This window comes from Molothrus ater, chromosome 2 (assembly GCF_012460135.2).
Source record: "Molothrus ater isolate BHLD 08-10-18 breed brown headed cowbird chromosome 2, BPBGC_Mater_1.1, whole genome shotgun sequence".
Taxonomy (NCBI): Eukaryota; Metazoa; Chordata; class Aves; order Passeriformes; family Icteridae; genus Molothrus; species Molothrus ater.
In genome coordinates, this window is record NC_050479.2 from 56914166 (window position 1) to 56932761 (window position 18596).

Below are 18596 nucleotides of genomic sequence, written 5' to 3' on the forward strand. Positions count from 1 at the left end.
CTGTGTGTCCCTGTGTGTCTCTGCTGCCTGGAGTTGTCAGAGAGGTAATGAAATAAATCTGCTCTTTGTGTTTCAGCTGGGGTTTGATGGTTGCCTTTGGTTACCCGTGTTTGTTGATTCACACACCTACCAAGAGCTGGAGGCACTTAGCAAGGGATATGCCTTGTCTGATTCCAGTTGAGCTCAAGAAAACCAGTATGTGCAATTTGCTGTTGATAAAAAAGGTTGAATCAAATATATCTGAAACATCAATATGTTTGCCTAGTTGATTTTCTCTTCCTCAAAGCAGAGTAAAATTAGATTAATTGATCAAGTCAAATAATCTAATGGTACATGGGGGAGTAGAATAGTTGGTGTTGGCCTAAATGCACAGATGAAAACAGTAGTTTCCAGCAAATACTGATTTTTTGCCTATTTTTTCTGTCATTTTTGCACTTGAGAGGCCTGTGGGCTCTATTGTCATTCCACTGTCTAGCCACTCACTAGTCGCACTGATGGCAATATATTTTTGTAGGTCGAAGTGATCCTCCACATGTGTTTTACTGCACTAAACCTGAGAGATTACATTTGTTCTTTTTTTTTTCCTAGCTGCTGTTGTCTGTCTTAGATTATCCCTGTGCTTCTTATCAGCACAAAACTTGGTGTACCTCATCATGGTGTACCCTGATGAGGGCAATAGATGCAAAGATTTTGAATGTCAAAGTCTTCATTATTGAAACACTTGAAAAGCCTCATTAGTAAGAAACAAAACAGAAACACCTACATCCGTTTTACTTATCTGTGTCATCAGTGACAGTTCAGAAAGACAAACATGTTTCCCCTCTATTACTGGCATCATTCAAATCATAAAGCTTGAAGGAAAACAAATGCAAATAAATACATGAAACTTACTGAAATATTTAATTGTGGCTTTAGCCAGCTGAATTTGAGCCAGCAGCATGCCCTGGAGGCCAAGAATTCCAGTGGCATCCTAGATTGTATCAGAAATAGTGTGGCCAGCAGGACCAGGGCAGTGATTGTCCCCCTGTACTTGGCAGAGGTGAGTCCACACCTTGAATCCCATGTTCTGTTTTTGGCTCCTCACTACAAAAAAGGCATCCAGGAGCTGGAGTGAGTCCAGAGAAGGTCAATGCAGCTGGGGAAGGGTCTGGAACACAATTCCTATAAGGAGCAGCTGAGGGAGCTAAGGGTGTTTAGCTGAAGAAAAGGGGAGGCCCTTTTGCTCTCTACAAATATCTGAAAGAGGTTGTAGCAAGGTGGGAGTAGGTCTCTTCTCCCAGGTAAAAAGTGAGAGGACAAGAGGAAATGGCCTCAAAATGCTCCAGAGGAGGTTTAGACTGGATACTAAGAAAAACATTTCTTCACTGAAAGGGATGTCAAGCACTGGAACAGACTTCCCAGGAAGCTGGTTACATCAAGATTCCCTGAAGATATTCAAAAGATATGTAGATGTGTCACTTAGGGACATGATTTAGTGGTGGACTTGGCAGTATTAGGTGTATGGTTGAAACTGAAGATTTTAAAGGTCTTTTCCAACCCAAAAATTTCTATGATTCTGTGATTCTATATACTGCAATATAATTCAGTACTAAGTAATGCCAGGAAATACTTGGCAACATCCTATTTTTTTTTTCAATCTCAAGCAGAATATCTGTATTATTTCCATAGGAGCTAAGATAAATAACCTTTCAAGAGCATTTCAAAAGGAGAAGAAAGGATTTAATTATTTCCTTTCTGATCTAAAACCAGAAAATAATTTGTCTAAAACTGAATCACTGAGGAGTACACATACGAAATCCTCACAGATCATCTTCTGTGTAGTGCATGTACAAAAAATGCTTCTACCTTATTAAAACCTTTAATTACTGTGGTTGTGTTTTTGTTTTGGTGGCTTTTTTTTTTTGTCCCCAGCAAAGCACTGTGAACAAGCTATTGGGCAAACTGTTGCCTGCAACATGTAAAAAATACAACTAGTAAATGTATCAACTGCACAGATATATGTAGTATGAGATGAAATAAAGTACTGTGAGTGCAGAACTGCTACCACACTCCCCACAGTCTCATTCTCACTTGTTTCTCTGGTGTACACATGTGGTTGGCTGGCAAGTCACTTGATTGCAATGTGGGAAGTGTCTAAGTTTGAAGTTAGTATTGCATCTCTATTTTCCCTTTGGAGATTTTTTTCTTCCTTACCAGTCTTTTTCTTGTTCCTACTTTTTATTTTCTGAAATGAAACGTTATAGCTCTTTATTTCAAACAAACTTTTTCATTTCACGTTTTGCTGTTCATTTTCCCCCCAGAGGATTAGAAGATGGCTGAAATAACTTGAAAATAAAGCCAAATATTAAGCTGAATTTTTGTTGTTGGTTTCTCAACTGAATTAAAAAAAAACCAAAAAAACATCCACAGCTCACACAATTCTACTTGAAAGGCTTTTGTAGTGATTGTAGAGATGCATATGAATAAGCATATAGCACATAACTCATGCAGTAAACATTTAACTTCCCAGATGAAATGCCAATAGCATTTGGGTTAATGTAGCTCGTTGTGCCTGTGTGCTGTCAAGGTCTTCTGAGATCTTGTGTCATGCTTTTCATTTGCTCCACCTGGGCTCATGACTTACCTTCCAGTTATTCTGTCATTTGCATCACTCTTCTTTTTTTTTTTTTCCCTGCATAGCTGTAAGTAAGTGAAACCACTTGTGCCCATGAGGAGACACATTTATTCTTTTATTGAAATGTGTCCCATTTTATGTTTCAGCAGTAGAAATATGACATGGTTTCTGCTTATTTTTATGTAAATGCTTTAGGTGCAAGTGTTTTATTATTTATTTTGTTGCCTCTTGAGCTCTACGTGCTAATAGCAAATCAGTTCTTTCTCACAGCTTTCTTTTATTCAGATGTTTATTCAGGCTTTCTATTGCAATGGAAGAGTTAGAGGATGCTTAATTTTTTTTTACACTGTGTAGTTTAAGTAGAAGTTCTTCAAAGTGAATGTTTCTACTACAGTAGTAAAGCCTGGACAGTGAGCAGTGTTTGGAAGAGTAATTCTTGCACCCGCATTTGCTATAGATAACTCCAGTCTGATGTATTAGCTGAGCTGATGGGGAGCAGGCTGGGGAATGTAAAATAGGCTGAAGAAGGTGTGGGACAAAATGTATTAGAAAATGGAGCATTTTGTTTTTTGAGTCTGACTGTACTGAGAGCCAAGGAAATGTGTGTTCTGTCCATCTGTAAAGCTAAAAAAGTAAAATGAAACTGCATTAGTTTTATACAGGAATATTATAATTACAATAGCATAAACATCAAGAGCAACAACAGCAGCAATAATAGTAATATTAATAAAGGATGTAATTAAATTCTTTGCAAAGCCTTTGCTGGGTAAAAAAATCACAGATTTAAACTGACTACATTTATTTACAATATTTTCTTTTACATTCTCCTCTACTTTAAATATCACAAAACCTCAATTCTTTTAGTGGAATGTTGCTACTGCTGCTTTATTTTGAGGTTTTCAAAGGATTTATTATTGATAATTAATTTTAGATAGGAATTGCAGCTGCTTTCTAGACATCAAAACTACCCTTATGAAATTAAGCAACAAATAAGAATAAACTTTTGACTAAGCATACGACAAAAAAGTCTGTTACTCTTACATTCACATCTTATATTTTTACTTTTAATATTGTCTGCCTTTCTAACTTGAATTTAATCTGCTTTTTCAGGGTTGCTGTCAGCAACATCACTGTGTTAGAACTTGTGCAAACAGCTGTGACAGAACCCTGATAACTGGTCTCTTTTCATACTTGATGACTAGTACTGATTTCTGATGCATCTTCTACTAAGACAGTAGAGTCCATTGACCAGCTCAGCTTAGTTAGGCTGAGCTGCTGGTGGCCTGTCATATCAGCCACTGATTTATTGTTACTCTGTACTTTTTCTTTCCTCAGATGCAGCTTAGGTTGGATCATCCAGATGAATCCTAGACTGGATGTGCTGGCTAAAGCCCATTGCAGCACTCACAGAGGCCCTCTGGATGGGAAGGCACTTACAGGTATATCAGGGGTTGGTGCCTTTTCACTGTGGAAGGTTTCAATGTTTAATTTGTATAGTTGCTTAGTTGGCTCATAGTGAGTCTGAGAATTCTTAACTATTTATCCTTACAGCATCTCTGAGAGCTAGGGAATTGCTTTTCTCACTGTTTTACAGCTAGAGAGCTGAAATGTGCTGCTAACCAGCTTTCCCAAGGTCACATCAGAAATCTGCAGTGCAGAAGGAAGCTGGCTAAAGCCCTAACCTCTACCAGTGTGATCCTCCCTCTACTAGATAAAAAGCAAGAACAAACTAAAACCTATGCCTCAGAGGGAGTTTTTCAGGCTGCTTTGGCAGCATGTTGTGTTTCTAACTATTTCTATTAGTTAAAGTTTTTCCTTGACACTTAACCTAGATGTTCTCTGCTGCAGCATAAGCCCATTAGTTCTGTCCTCATTGACTAAGGAGAATAATTTGTCCCTATCCTCTTTATAGTAACTCAGTGTGTTTGTAGATATGTCATGCCTCCCTTCTGTGTTCTTTTGTTTAGTCTAAACATGCCCAGTTCACTTAACCTTTTCCCACAGATCTTATATTTTTTGTTGCTCTCCTCTGAAGTCTTTCCAATTTGTCTGCCTTTTTGAAAATGTTGTGCCCAAAACTAAACACAGTAACCCAACAGAGGCCTAATCAGTGTCAAGAAAACTACAATCCCCAGCAATCCCCAGGAACAATAAATCAGGTAAGGAAGGCAAGAGACTGGCATGCCTGGGTAGGGAACCACAGGTCAAACTAAAGGAAAACAACATGCACGGGCAATGGAAACAAGGACAGGTAACCTGGAAAGAAGGAAGAGTATAGAGGGGAAATTTGGTTGGGTAGGGATGGGGTTGGGAAGGCCATGGTGAAGCTGGAACTGAACTCAGCAAGGGAACAAAGGAAAACTAGAAGGGCTTCCAACAGTATGTGAGCCCAAAAGGGAAGGTCAAAGAAGGTGTACTGCCCCTGAAGAACAGTGGTGGTGAACAGGAAATAACAGATGGGAAGAAGGCTGAGGACCTCAACTGGGGGAGCACAGGCCCGTCCCACTGTAAGTAAAGATCACGATCATGGCCACGTGGAGAACCTGAATAAGTTTATGGAACCCAATGAAACGCATTCCATGGTTCTGAGGGAAATGGCTGATGTAGTGGCCAACCTGCATCCTGTGATATTTAAAAAGTCATGGTAGTCAGGGGAAATCCTAGATGACTGTAAAAAGGGAAACATTGTACCTATCTTTAAAAAGGATGGAAATGAGGACTCTAGGAACTTGTGACCTGTGAGCTTCCCAGCTGTCCCTGGGAAGGGCATGGGACAGATACTCCTAGAAGCTTTCCTGAGGCAGATGGAAGACAGGAAAGTGATTCAGGACAGCCAGCCAGCAGGTCAAGTCCTGCCTGACCAACTCAGTGACCTTCTGTGATGGGGTGACTCCATCAGTGGTCAAAAGAAGGGGGCTACAGATGTCATCTATCTGGTTTTCTGTAAAGCCTTTGACAGAGTCCCTGAGAATATCCTTCTCTCTAAATTGGAGAGAGATTGATTTGATGGGTGGACTGTTAGATGGAAAGTTGTTATCCCAAGTGGTTAACCAGAGCTACATTATCTACTATGGTTACATCCAGGGGTTAGCAGTCAACAACTCAGAGTCCCAATGACATCAGTGATGAGTGGTGTCTCTCAGGGACCAGCGTTATTGAATAACTTCAGTAATGACATAGATGAAGGGACCAAGTACACCCTCAGCAAATTTGCAGATGACACCAAGCTGAGCAGTGAAGTTGACACATCTGAAGGACAGGATTCCATCCAGAGGAACCTGGACAAGCTCAAGAACAGTGTCAAAAGGAATCTCATGAAGTTTAACCTCCAGTGCCAACACAGGCTGGGGGATGCAGAGATGGAGAGCAGCCCTGCTGAGAAGGACTTGGGGGTGCTGCTGGATGAGAGGCTGGACATGACCCAGCCATGTGCACCCACAACCCAGAACAGAAAGCTAAATGTGTCCTGGGCTGCATCCAAAGCAGTGTGGGCAGCAGGGAGAGGGAGAGGATTCTGCCCCTCTGCTCTGGTGAGACTCCACCTGCAGTGCTGCATCCAGCTCTAGGCCTCTCAACATGGGAAGGACATGGACCTGTGGGAGAAAGTCCAGAGGAGGGACACCAAGTTGATTTGAAGGCTGGAGCACCTCTCCTATGATGAAAGGCTGGGAGAATTTTGTTTGCTCAGCCTGGAAAAGAGAAGACTTCTGTGTGATCTGTTTGTGGCCTTCCAGCACCTGAAGGGAGCCTACAAGAAAGATGGAGAGAGAATATTTACAAGAGCATGTAGTGACAGGAAAAGGTGTAGGGGGATAGAATACAAGAAAATAAAGATAGTGTGCAGCAGTGCGACTCAATTGTCGGCGTCCGGCTAGCTCCAGCACTGCCAGCAGCACGAGGGGGCACTTCTCCCGAGAGCTGGCCTTCGGGATAGCGCCTAAGGCAGTGCCCAGCTTGCGGCTGTAGGCACACCTTGTGCAGGACGCAGTCTAGTAAAGGCTGCAACCAGCGGAAAGAAGGCGGCGGACTCCAACTGTGGATTAATCCAGGCTTTAATGAATCCCGAGGGACCGACAGGAGAAGAAGGTGGGGGGGGGGGGGGCCGACAACAGGTTTTAAGGGGTAGGGAGGTGCCAGGCATTGGGCCAATGGGGGTGCAGTGGGGAGTGGGGTCCAAGGGATTGACACGTGGGTAACTCCAACGGGAAACATTCTGGGGAGGGGCCCCGGTTCCTCAGCCAACCATCGAACTCCCCTGCTGGAACATTCTAGCAGTAAGGGTGGGGAGTGAGAGTGATTGGCGGGGCACCAGGGAGGGGTCAGAAGAAAAGATACAGGGGTTTCCAGGGAAACCAGGGCAGAGTTTAGGGGATACATTGTTGGCTGGGGTGGAGCCAGGAAGACAGACAGCTCCAAAGGCGGGAAGGGAGAACTGGGGCAGAACCATTTTCAGACAGAAGGGGATTGGAACAAACCAACCTAATAACTTAACAAACACACTGCAAAAATAGTGTAGAAAGTAATCTTACCCCTAAGGAGTTGCAGCTGGGCCAATTATCAAACATTAGGAACAGACCTGACTTTAACAGGCCACAGCTGTAACCAATGAGAAGAAGAGTTATAAAGAGTTATAAAAGAGGGGGTTGGCCAGTTGAGATGGGAACTAGAGTCAGTTGGCTACTTTGTGAAGAAGAAAGTGTCAGTTCTCTGAGGAGCTGTCCACAAGGAACACTAAGAAGGTATAAAACTTTTGCAATAAGGAGACAACAGTATGGACCCCTGCAATAAGGTGACAACACAAAGGGGAAAAGTTTTACCTGAGAAAGAAAGTAGTTTTGATTAGATATTAAGAAGAAATGCTTTATTGTGAGGTACTAGAACAGGTTGCCCAGAGAAGTTGTGGGTGCACCATGCCTGGCAGAGTCCAGGGCCAGGCTGGATGGTGCAATGAGCAACCTCGTTTAGTAAAAAGTATCCCTGCCCATGGTAGAGAGGATTGGAAGTAGATGATCTTTGAGGTTCCTTCCAACCAAAGCCATTCTGTCTTTCTGTAACTATATAAAAAACAAAATAATTTCCTTGCTTGTTTTACATGTGACATGTCTATTATTGCAATTCAATATAAAAGTTGTCATTGTTAAAGTGTGCTATTGTGATTGTATTTAGTCTTTAATTAAAACAATGCCAATACTTCTCATGTAGCATTATTCTTGCTAACATGCTATTAGTTTCCATACCCACTGACGTGATAAATATACTTCACTTACCCTTATTACTGTTACTGCTTGCTGTCTCTGACTAACCTGAATCAGAGTAAGCCTTGTAAATTAAGGTGGGTAGGGTCCATAAAGATTTGAGTGGACTACAAGGCACCTGAGAGCAGATGGAAAAGAGAAGTTGGGTGGAATTTGTTGAATTACTACTGTTATACTAGCATATTACTGAGTTTTGGTCTGCTTTTAAATTCATTATCGTGTTTGTCTTTTGAATGTCCCTGCTAAAGAGCTAACAATTCCTTGATTTTTCTTAACAAACCCCATGACTGTAAGAAGCTTTGACAAAAATATCTTTGCCTTTTTTTTTTTTCCTTCTTGACCAGTAGCATTCTTTCTGCCAAGAAATGTAGGATTAAGGAAGAAATATCAAAATAATGTTTTAGACTGGGGATTTTTGGTGCAAATCTCTTAAGGGTCACTGATACCATCCTACAGTGAATGTGTCTTTATTGAATCTCATTTCATTTCTTTTTAACAAAGGTAACATCTTAAATACATCAGAGTCACATATGGTAACTATGCCATTCCATATCTATTTTGTACATATATAATGTCTATAAAATCTTTGCCCAGTTTTAATTACTGTGGTAGCTGAATTTGTGTTATATGCCTGTCTTTTAACCTGTGGTTAGTCATTACACAGCTGCCAGTTCTCTGTCTTCTAAACATTTGTGTATTTCTATCGTGTGCCAGTCCATAATAGTTCAGCCTTCAAAGTTGATGCATGAATTAATAGTTCCCCCTGGTGACAGCTGGTATATAGAGATTTACATTTGTCAGCATGTAGCCGGATTTTAATTTATTTATTCAAAATATTGTAGATTAATATTTCAGTTATTAACCTAAATATGAAAGGACAACCTGCACAATGCCGAATGTAAATATCTTGAGTCCTGTATGAGCTATTATGGAAAAAAATCCTAGTTAGATATTAGAAAATGAAGCTCCAAGAGAGCTGCTGAGCCAATGTAAACCAAACATCTTGACTGACATATTTACCTCCATTGTTTGCAAAAGGCCACAGCCTCAGCCAGCTTCTAATCACACTGTACTTCAACACAAGGCACTGTAACTCAGAGTAGAGGGAGAAAGCAGTTTGTTAAGAACTATAAATCAAAACAGTCTGTATCACACTGCAGTTGATTTAGTGTTCTTTTGTTCGAGGCTGCTGCCTGACACGTATCTAGCTGGGCACTCATGAAAAGAGAATGTGTAACTGTTAATTATATTCTGGTTATTGCCTACTGACCTTTAACATTGTGGGAAAAACAGAGAAGTAATGTTTCCTTTGTCTTCACTTAAAGTTTGCTTTGCCGTCACAATGTCTCAAATAATTACCTTGTGTTTTAGTATTTTGGAAACTCAGCAGACAGTGTGGTGTATTTGTAGAGCTGGATCCAGTGCTAAGGAAGAGCAGCTAGAGCATTTGCAGAGATCTAGGTGATAAAGACCACACAAATCTGATTTAGATAGCATTTTGAGTAGTTTATGATGTAAGAAAAGAAAGCCCATAACAGGATGTTGGCTTGGGCCCCCTTCATTGGCATTGCAGCAGCTTTGCTCCTAGTCCAGTTTATTCCTTTTTGTCTTTATCACTGGATTCAGTGCTTTAGCTGCCTGGACTGACCAAGGCTATGGAAAGTAGTATATCACTGCATGCAGTCTAGCCTAACTACAGTGTACGGTGTTGGAGTCTCTCAATGCCGCAACGAAGTCCAGGATTTAATGGGAGAAAACTCCATGTGAGAGGCTGTGTCTGTTTCTTCAGTGCATAGTTTACTGGGGAACTGAAACTATGGACCTTTTTAACTCTCCTTACATCAGTTTCTAGGCCAACAGCTAAATCAGCTGCAGTGCTGCATTTGCAGGCAGGCCTTATGACTTACAAAATTTAAAATGTTTTTAAGTGTTTTTTTCAAAGAAATAGATTTTATAACGATTGCCAAGAATGTTGGCAAAGATGCAATTGCCTCTTGGTATAATAAAAACTTTTTTTTTTTTTTTTTGAAAGACTTATAAACCTTCTGAAATGTTGCTAATTCATTAACAGTGAAAATTCTAGAGAGCTGCTCTGGCTGGCCATGGTAATCCATTAGTGACTTTTCCAGGACTGCTCTGTGGCAGTGATATTTCTTGGGTAGCAGTGTGGTAAGCTGCTGGCAGCTGGAGAGCAGGAACAGGGAGGGAGGACTTACACTGTCTCATTTGTAGCCTATTTTTTTTTAAATGAGGGTTGCATGGAGCAAACTGCCCTGTTTCACCCAGATGATAATTTTCAGTGCTAAGTTCCCATTATATTTTTAAGCAAATTATATTTTTATCCTAGTATTTTGGTTTCTATTCAAAGTATCAGAAAAAATTCTGAGTTCTTTAATTAAAGAAGACAGATGTACATCAAACACCCAAAGTAATTTTTAAAGATGACAGCTTTTGTTTATGTAGGCTAGTTAACCATTCTGGTCTTTGAATATTGCTGTAAGGAGGAAAGAAAAAAATACAAATTTTAATTTCCTACTGAAATTTGGATTTTGGAAAGATAATAAAATTCTTAAGTAACTGCAGCATTTTGTGCCATAAAATTTCATTAAATATAGTGAAACCTATCATGTTTACAGACTCTGTGTCCAGCTTCAGAGATCTCTGCTCTCTCATTCCTCCTCCACTGATGTTTCTTCCTCTCATTTCTTGCTTAATATCTACGGCAAATTTTCCCAGAGTTTACTAGTCAGTGCTTACATCAGGAGCACACTCCTTGGTATATATAACTTCTCAGTGTAATACTTACTGACCTCCATATAAAATATTTGCTACAAAACCAGTGGAGTAAAAATACTTTGGTGCAATTATTCTACCCTGTTTGGTTGTAATACAATTAGATTATTTAAGGATCCTTCAGAGGAAATTACTTTTCAGCCTGCTTAAATCCAAGAAGTTATTCCCTCCTAATAAAGGTGTGAATATTGGCAAAATAATGAAGCTAATTTTCCTTGAAATTTAGATTAAAAAAATAACAAAATAAAACGTTTTTCAGGGGAAATTATTTGTGTTTTGAAGAACTGCAGAGACACTGTAGTCCTACTTTTCCTGGGCTCACTACTGGTTGTTTGTCTTACTCAGTGTAGTTGTCATCCAAGCTTGTGTTGCCTGTGTAACATGTATTAGAGAAAAAATTTCAAATCTCTGATTTTCTTCTAAAATGTAGAAAAGTCCAGTTTTCCACTTGAATTTGACAAACTACAGAAAAATACTGTTTGCTTCTCCAGCAACTCCAAGACATGAAACTCTCCATGGCCTTAACCCAGAGGAACTTGTCTTTCATTGCAGGGTGCTCTTCTTCCTGTTGAGGCTGCCTGTATTTTTTTGTCAGTCACTGTTTAAAACTTAATCACTCTTCCTTTTTAAGACAGTTACCCTAGTGCAAAAATAAACAGTCATTCCAAGTCTTTAAAAAAGCAGTTTGTTTCCTGCACTATGTTTCATAGTTCCATGCCTTCTCTTCCCCCCCACCTCCTCCAGCTTTCCCCATTACATGAATCACTTCCATGTAAATTATCACTGCTGTTTGTCACTCAGCCTAACCCTGAGAGAATATTACACCTATTAGAAATGTATGCATTTTACAGAGCTATTTGGGAAGAAAGTAATAAATAGAAGAAAATAGACATATTTTTACCACAACCTGCCTGCAGAATTCACTTTCTATTGCAGATGTATGGCAAACCACATTGCGATCACTGGATTTTTTTCAGTCTAGTTATTAATTGCAAGTGATAGGTATTATTATTTTTGTTGCTGTTATTGCTATTAATAATATTAGGAAAACAGTTTTAATATTTTTCTGTGTAATTTAAGTAACAAAGCAAAAGTGTCTTGTTTCTGTCACTGAAGAACTGCGCTTTTTGTTGTACTGTTTTACTGTTTCACATTATAAATATACCATAAACAGCTTTTAAGGTCAAGCAGAAAGGAAGATTTTCTTTTCCAAACATCTGTCAGCAACCACAAGGAAGAGAAGACAGTACTAGCATAATTTAGCATGCTTTCACTTGGTGAAAAATGTTCCTTGGACACTATGTTAGGACACATACTTTAAGTAAAACTTTTTCCGAGTGCTTTATCTTGTATGGCTTTGCTCCTCTTGCGCTAATATTTTTTGTTTTCCATGTTGTTTGGGGCTACAAATATGTCAGAAAAGGATCATAAATGTTATTTATTCTTCTGGCATGCAGGGCTCATTGTGATAAGAGTGAGCAGTTGCCACTCTGCAGATGGCAAGAAAACTGGTTCCAGGTTTTTGTGTACCTGGATGTCATTGATGGCTGTGCTGGAACACAACAAGATAGAGAGGAGGCATTAGGTTTGGCAGGCAGAGTGTGGTTTGACACGTGTCCTTTTCTGTCAGGAGCTGCCACAGGGCGGTAATAACCGCACATATCCAAGGGACTAGAAAATGATTTTCAGTTCCCTCCTCCCATCCCCCCCTTTGCATTTAGCATGAACACACAATGAAGCTGTTGGTTCTGTTGAGTCAGAAAAAGAAAAATTATTGAATATTAAATCTGAACTGATTCCATATAAATGGTCTTGGATCCTTCAGTAAAATATGCCTAAACTGTGCTGCAATTATCTCCTTGGGTAGGAAAGACATGCGAATATAAGAAATAAAATTGTAAAATCCTATTCATTGCAAAACAATATATCTGAAGGGAAGCAAATTTCTGCAAAGAAAGTAGGCTTTAAGCTTAATAGGAAAACTCTGACACTAACCATAATCTGCATATCTGCAAATCCATAACCCTGTCACCTGGCCAACACAATGAAGAGCCCAGGAAGCTGGTGAACTGAAAGCGTTCTGAAACTGAAATCCTGTCAGATAGCATCAAGGTCTGTAAAGGCACAACAGACAAAAAGGGAGACCTCTTCTTAGTCCAGAGGTGAAAAACAGCATAGATAGACTTCAGGGCACAAAGTCCACTTACTGGGTAAGTTATGCATTTCCAGCCTCATTGGAAGATATGAGATATATGGCTTCTTCCAATTAGCGTTTTTAAAGAATTCTTTCTTTTCTGATAAGGATTTTATGGTTAGATTACCATATCTGCATAAGCCTCTTTAATTGCGTTTAAAAAGTAAACAGCTGCAGAGGGGAATTTGGAGACTTTTAGGGTAGGTCTGAGGAGTTACTTCTGGAGGCCTTTTTTACCTTTAACTGGGAAGAAACCTGGCTAACGACTTAAATTTTTACATTCTGTATGTTAAAATGCATGAATCCCAACTCTCGTGTCTCTTACGTGCTGAAACCATCACAGCTGAAATACTGTTGCTTATAATTTTATTGCAAATAAGGCATATAAAAAGATTTTGTGGGATCTACAGAAGCCACTTCTGCTGTCCGCTTACACAGCAGCTTGCATATAGAGCAGTGTGGTTATATTGCCAATGTTTTGTTTATTGAAAAAAAAATTATATGATTATATTGCTTCATATTTCTACTTGTCTTCTGAGAGAAAATAGTGGATTGTGGTGCCAAAGGAACCTTCTACTGATGCAGAAAATTGTGAGATATCACCGCCATACAAATAGTAGTACAGGGCAAACTCAAATTAATAAATAAAAAAGGGCTTGTGAGGTAAAGAAGTTTTGTATTTTTCTGTAGAGACATGTTGGTATATTCTCTTCATAAGAAATAGGACTTTCCTGGAATTGATTACAACAAATACATTTATTCTATAATTAAAAGAAGTGATGAGAAAACTACATTTTCAGAGCTGAATGAGAGCTGTGTGCAGACAAACTCGCAATAGAAACACAGAGTATGCACAGCAATGTAGGGACCCAGTTCTGACATTTAACTGACTTTACTCCTTCTAGAGAGTGTCAGCTTTATCCCCTTTTTCAGTCATGGGGCTGCTGGCTGCAGCTTTATAGCAAGGTCTGATAATCTAGATTTGCTGTATATCTAATGAAGAAGTGTCAGGATTTTTTTAACAACATGTCTTCAATCTGAAGTGATTTCAGAATCTCATTTAGCTGTAAATAAAAGCTTGTGTGAAAGTATGTAGTTTTAAATTATTTTACTTTTAAAATTTAGAGGACTGAGGGGAAATTTATGTCATGGGAGAGAACTTCCTGAATCGTCTGCAGTTCGGTGCCTGTGAATTTCACTTGAACTATGGAAGAGTCAGCTGCAGACTAAGTCTGTTGCCAGACTTGGCTTCTCCTGCAAATATTGTTTGTGTGAATAAGGAAGTGTTCAGGGAACCAGTCTGGTCCAGATTTCATTTGTTCTTGATTTTAGGTGCTTGACTAAGCTGTCTGCGCCACCAATTTCTTATTTAGTGGTTATTAAGTGGTCCTTTATTTTCATAATTTTTTTATTTTGATGTAAATATCCACTACAGAATGTTGAGTTCTCTAAAAGTTCAAATTTCTTTCTGGAAATCATCTGCTCATTATTGAATAGCTAGATAGGTAGGATGGGTTTGTGCTTACATAAAAATAAGCTGAATGTATTTAGGAATGTACAACCTGGCAGCAGAAAATTTCATAGAGCATAATCACAGAATGAATCAGGTTGGAAAGAACTTTGAGGTCATCAAACCCAACCTATGACCTAATAGCAACTTGTCAACTAGACCATGGTGCTAAGTGCCACATCCAGTCTTTCCTTAAACACCTCCAGAGACTGTGACTCTACCATCTCTGAGGGCAGCCCATTCTAATTTCTAATCACTCTTTCTGTGAAGAAATTCTTCCTAGTGCCCAGCCTAGACCACCCCGGTGTAGCTTGAGGCTATGTCCTCTCTGCCTGTCACTACCTGCCTGTGAGAAGAGACTGACCCCTATGTGGCCACAATCTCCTTTCAGGCAGTTGTAGAGAGCGTGATAAGGTCTCCCCTGAGCCTCATTTTCTCTAGGCTAAGCAACTCCAGCTGCCTCAGCTGCTCCTCACAGGACTCCCTCTCTAGACCCTTTACCAGCTTCATGTCCCTTCTCTGGACTTGCTCCAGCATCCCAATTCCTGAACTGAGCACAGGAACTTGAGTGGTGGCATCATCAGTGTTGAGAACAGGGGGACAATCACTGCTCTGTCCCTGCTGGCCACACTATTGCTGACACAAGCCAGTATGCCCTTGGCCTTCTTGGCCACCTGGGCACACTGCTGGCTCATGTCCAACTGAGTGTTAGCCAGCACCCCCAGGTCCTTTTCTGCTGGACAGCATTCCAGCCACTTTTCTGTATATTTTGTGACTTTGTTTTTTGTTTTTTTTTTTTTTTTTTAAGTTCCAGTTCCTCTCTAAAGTACAGCAAGAAGTAAGTAGTTGAACATCAGCATTTTTCTTAAAAACTTATTTTTAGGCTTGTCAACAGTTTATATTGAGTTCTGTACTGTTATTTAGTTTCCTAGCCTTCTACATAAGATTGGAAGCAACGAAAAGCACACGTTCTGATACTTTTTTTTATTATGGTATGTAAGAAGTGCTTTTTAAAGCGAACTCATCTTTTATTTATCTCACCAAAAAATAGCCAGATTTCTGAAGAGTTCAGCAGTGAATATGCTGAGCTTTGGGGAAAAAAAAATGTACATCTTGCAGGTCTGGACAAAAAGTTATGATGAGAGTCACCCACACTCTTCAAAATGTAGCTTGTAATATGTTGTGGTAGACATTTAATCAGTTTGGTTAAATCAAAGTCTGTTGAAATGTATTAGTTTTGCCACTGAATTCACCTGGTTGAGGATTGTACCTTGATCTGTACTGTTTTACTATATTTGAATTAAAAAAAAAAATCTTGTTTAATAATTGATGATGAGGAAATATTCAGTCAGTGGGATGTTGAGATTTTCCTTCCAGCACACCAATTAGAAATCTTTAGTAGAGCTGGTGGGTAAATGCCCCACAGTCTTTCATGCAGTAGACATACATGCTCTTAACTCGTTCTGATGTCATCTTCTTTGGAGGAGGTTCCTGGAAAAACATTGATGCAAAAGATATGTAAAAAATCAATGACAAAATGTCACTGAGAATCGAACTTGTGTAAAGATCCTTAGAGTGGTGAAATATAAAGTGAAAGAGATGCTGTCACTCCACTTTTATCTCTCTGATCCCATGTTCAAGACTAGTATAAGCCTGCAGCGGTGCTTAAACTATAGCACAAGAGCAGCTATTGACCTTAGCACTATTGTGAATCTAATACCATTGATTGGATTTAGCTTTTACTGATTTTGAACACTGACAAGATTTCTGTAAAGATAGATCTAGTAAAGGTTTCATTTGTATTTCTCAGGAATTTCCTCTAATTTTCAAAACAACACCACCAATCAACACACCAATTTACCACACAAATGAAAATAAAAATCTCACCCACAAATGTTGACGAGGAGTTTGTAATAAATATGACTGAAAAGGGGAAAATTTATTCCCATTTTCTAATTTATTTCCATAACACGACTGGAAATAGCACAGATGAATAATAGTAATTCACCGTCTGATGCAAGGAGATGTTACTAATATTTTACTATCTGCAAATGTGGATTTTGAAAGAAAGCATTCTGCTTTAAAAATGTATGGATTTTATTTTTCCCAAAACTCATTAAAAAGAAAAGAGACAGATTGCAGAATACATAGATCGGTCATTCCAAAGAGCTACTTTGGTCTCTGTTCTGTGATGATAAATTATGTCTGTGGCTTGGTTTCTAGGTCAGATTCAAGTCAGTGGTAACACTTGAGTATTAACATGATTCCATATCTTAGCTTCAGGAGAAACAAGCTGTCAACTTTTCATTTGCTGGTTTCATCTCTTAAGTGAAATTAACTCAAAGTGAATGCATCATGGTGAAATGGTCTTGCCAAGGCATAATGAAGAATCAGAATAACACATACTGGAGCCAAGTTTTGCCTTCTGCAGTACTGGATTCTTAAGCCATGGGGGGAGCCCAAAAAAATTTTGGACTTCTTTTCCTAACCTAGTTTGAAATGAAGTTTCCAACTAAGGATTTGTGAGTTGAAACAAGTGAAGAGGTATGCATTATTTCCTGCCACATTTTTCTGTTTCTTGTCGATGATCAACTTATGATTTTATGCACCCCAAGTTGCACTGAATAAGTAGTGACAAAGAATAAATATCTTTGTGTTCATAGGTACAGCTTTCCAAATTGTGGTTATATGTCTGCTTGTAGTGCATTGGAGGGGAATGTTGCTGACATGTTTTTTATGTGTAAAATATAAACATACAAATTGAGTGACTAAGCATGCGTTAGCTATGAGACATGGATGATCCTTGAAAAAGATATGTTTGACTAATTTTCTGCTCTTTACTGGGCTTATTTTTCCTATTTTCTGTGCTTTATATTGTTAGATTAGAAAATTCAGTGATACTGATAAAAACTAGAACAGTGTGGGCTTGACTGAGGAAATAAAAACTTTTAAAGGTTTGTCTTATATCTCAAGTATTTTCTACTTTTGATTCAATTTAGCATGGGAAACCACACATATCCTGAGCATACTTCACTTTTAAAAATAGGTTTTTTTCTATATAGCAGCAAAAGAAAAAGTAGCATGAACTGCATTCTACACAGAGATGTGTATGTGTTCCAGTCTGCAGTTCATACCAGTGTACTGTAAAAAGCACAGCTGAAAATCACCAGTCACTTAAAATGTCATAGTCTGGAGTATGCCTGAGTTGTGCTGTCAGTATGGGAAATGAATTCAAATAATAGGTGCCATTACTGTAGCATGAAACTATGAGTTAAAGTTCACAGTGCTTGACTAGATCGCTTAAACCTTTATTAGGAAAAAAAATGAAATTTTGAATGTTCCTCTTTTCTTCCTTAATTTGAGCAGGGGCTCAAAGTTTAACCAAAAGCATCTGGAAATAAGTTCCAGTGCTGTGCTCCTGGTTCAAGTTTGAAAGAACAGAAGGCAAAACTCCCTGAGCATGGTGCTAACTAGTATCACGGGGGTGTCAAACTTGATTTGAGGTAGATTGACGTGTCATTATTCCTCACATTCTTGCTTCCTTTTTAATGATCTGCACCTGAGCTCTAGTGTGTATTTTGTGACACTTATTAGCAATCTACAGGTCTGAGAGAACTGTTGTTTATCCATCTCTCACCTGTTAAAATGTTAACAAGAAGAGACGTGCCACAGTGTCTGGTGCCAGCTGAAGGTCATGGATGGAGTGAAGAAGCCCCTGACATCTGTCTCTCGCAGTGGGCTTTGCACTGTGCTTCACTGAGAACAGCAGGCTGAGCCATTTCTCACCATTAATATCAATGGGTCCTGAATGCCTGCTATCGGCACACGCTCCTCAGCTCCAGGAGTGGAAGTGTGCAGCTATTAACACACCTCATTCACATCTGAATTAAGAATGTTGAAACAGTTCCACATGACAGATAAACCAAAGAAGTCATTAGGCTTACTCTTGTCCACGTGCACTCTAGTGCCTGATGGCTACTGCCCCTCACCGTTTTAAATCAAGACTGAGACTCAAGGCTCCTGAGTATCAATCAACATGGAATAATCTTCTCTTGCTCTTATTTTTCTGCTTCAGAACAACTAGGTCTCATTGAGTAAATAATTTATTTTGATTTCCAGGCTGCAAGATATTCATTATACTCTAGTATTAATGGCATTTGCATTTTGGAAAATGGTCATACCATTTCAATTAGAAGTTTTTTAGGATGGAATAGATGACTCTTATGTAAA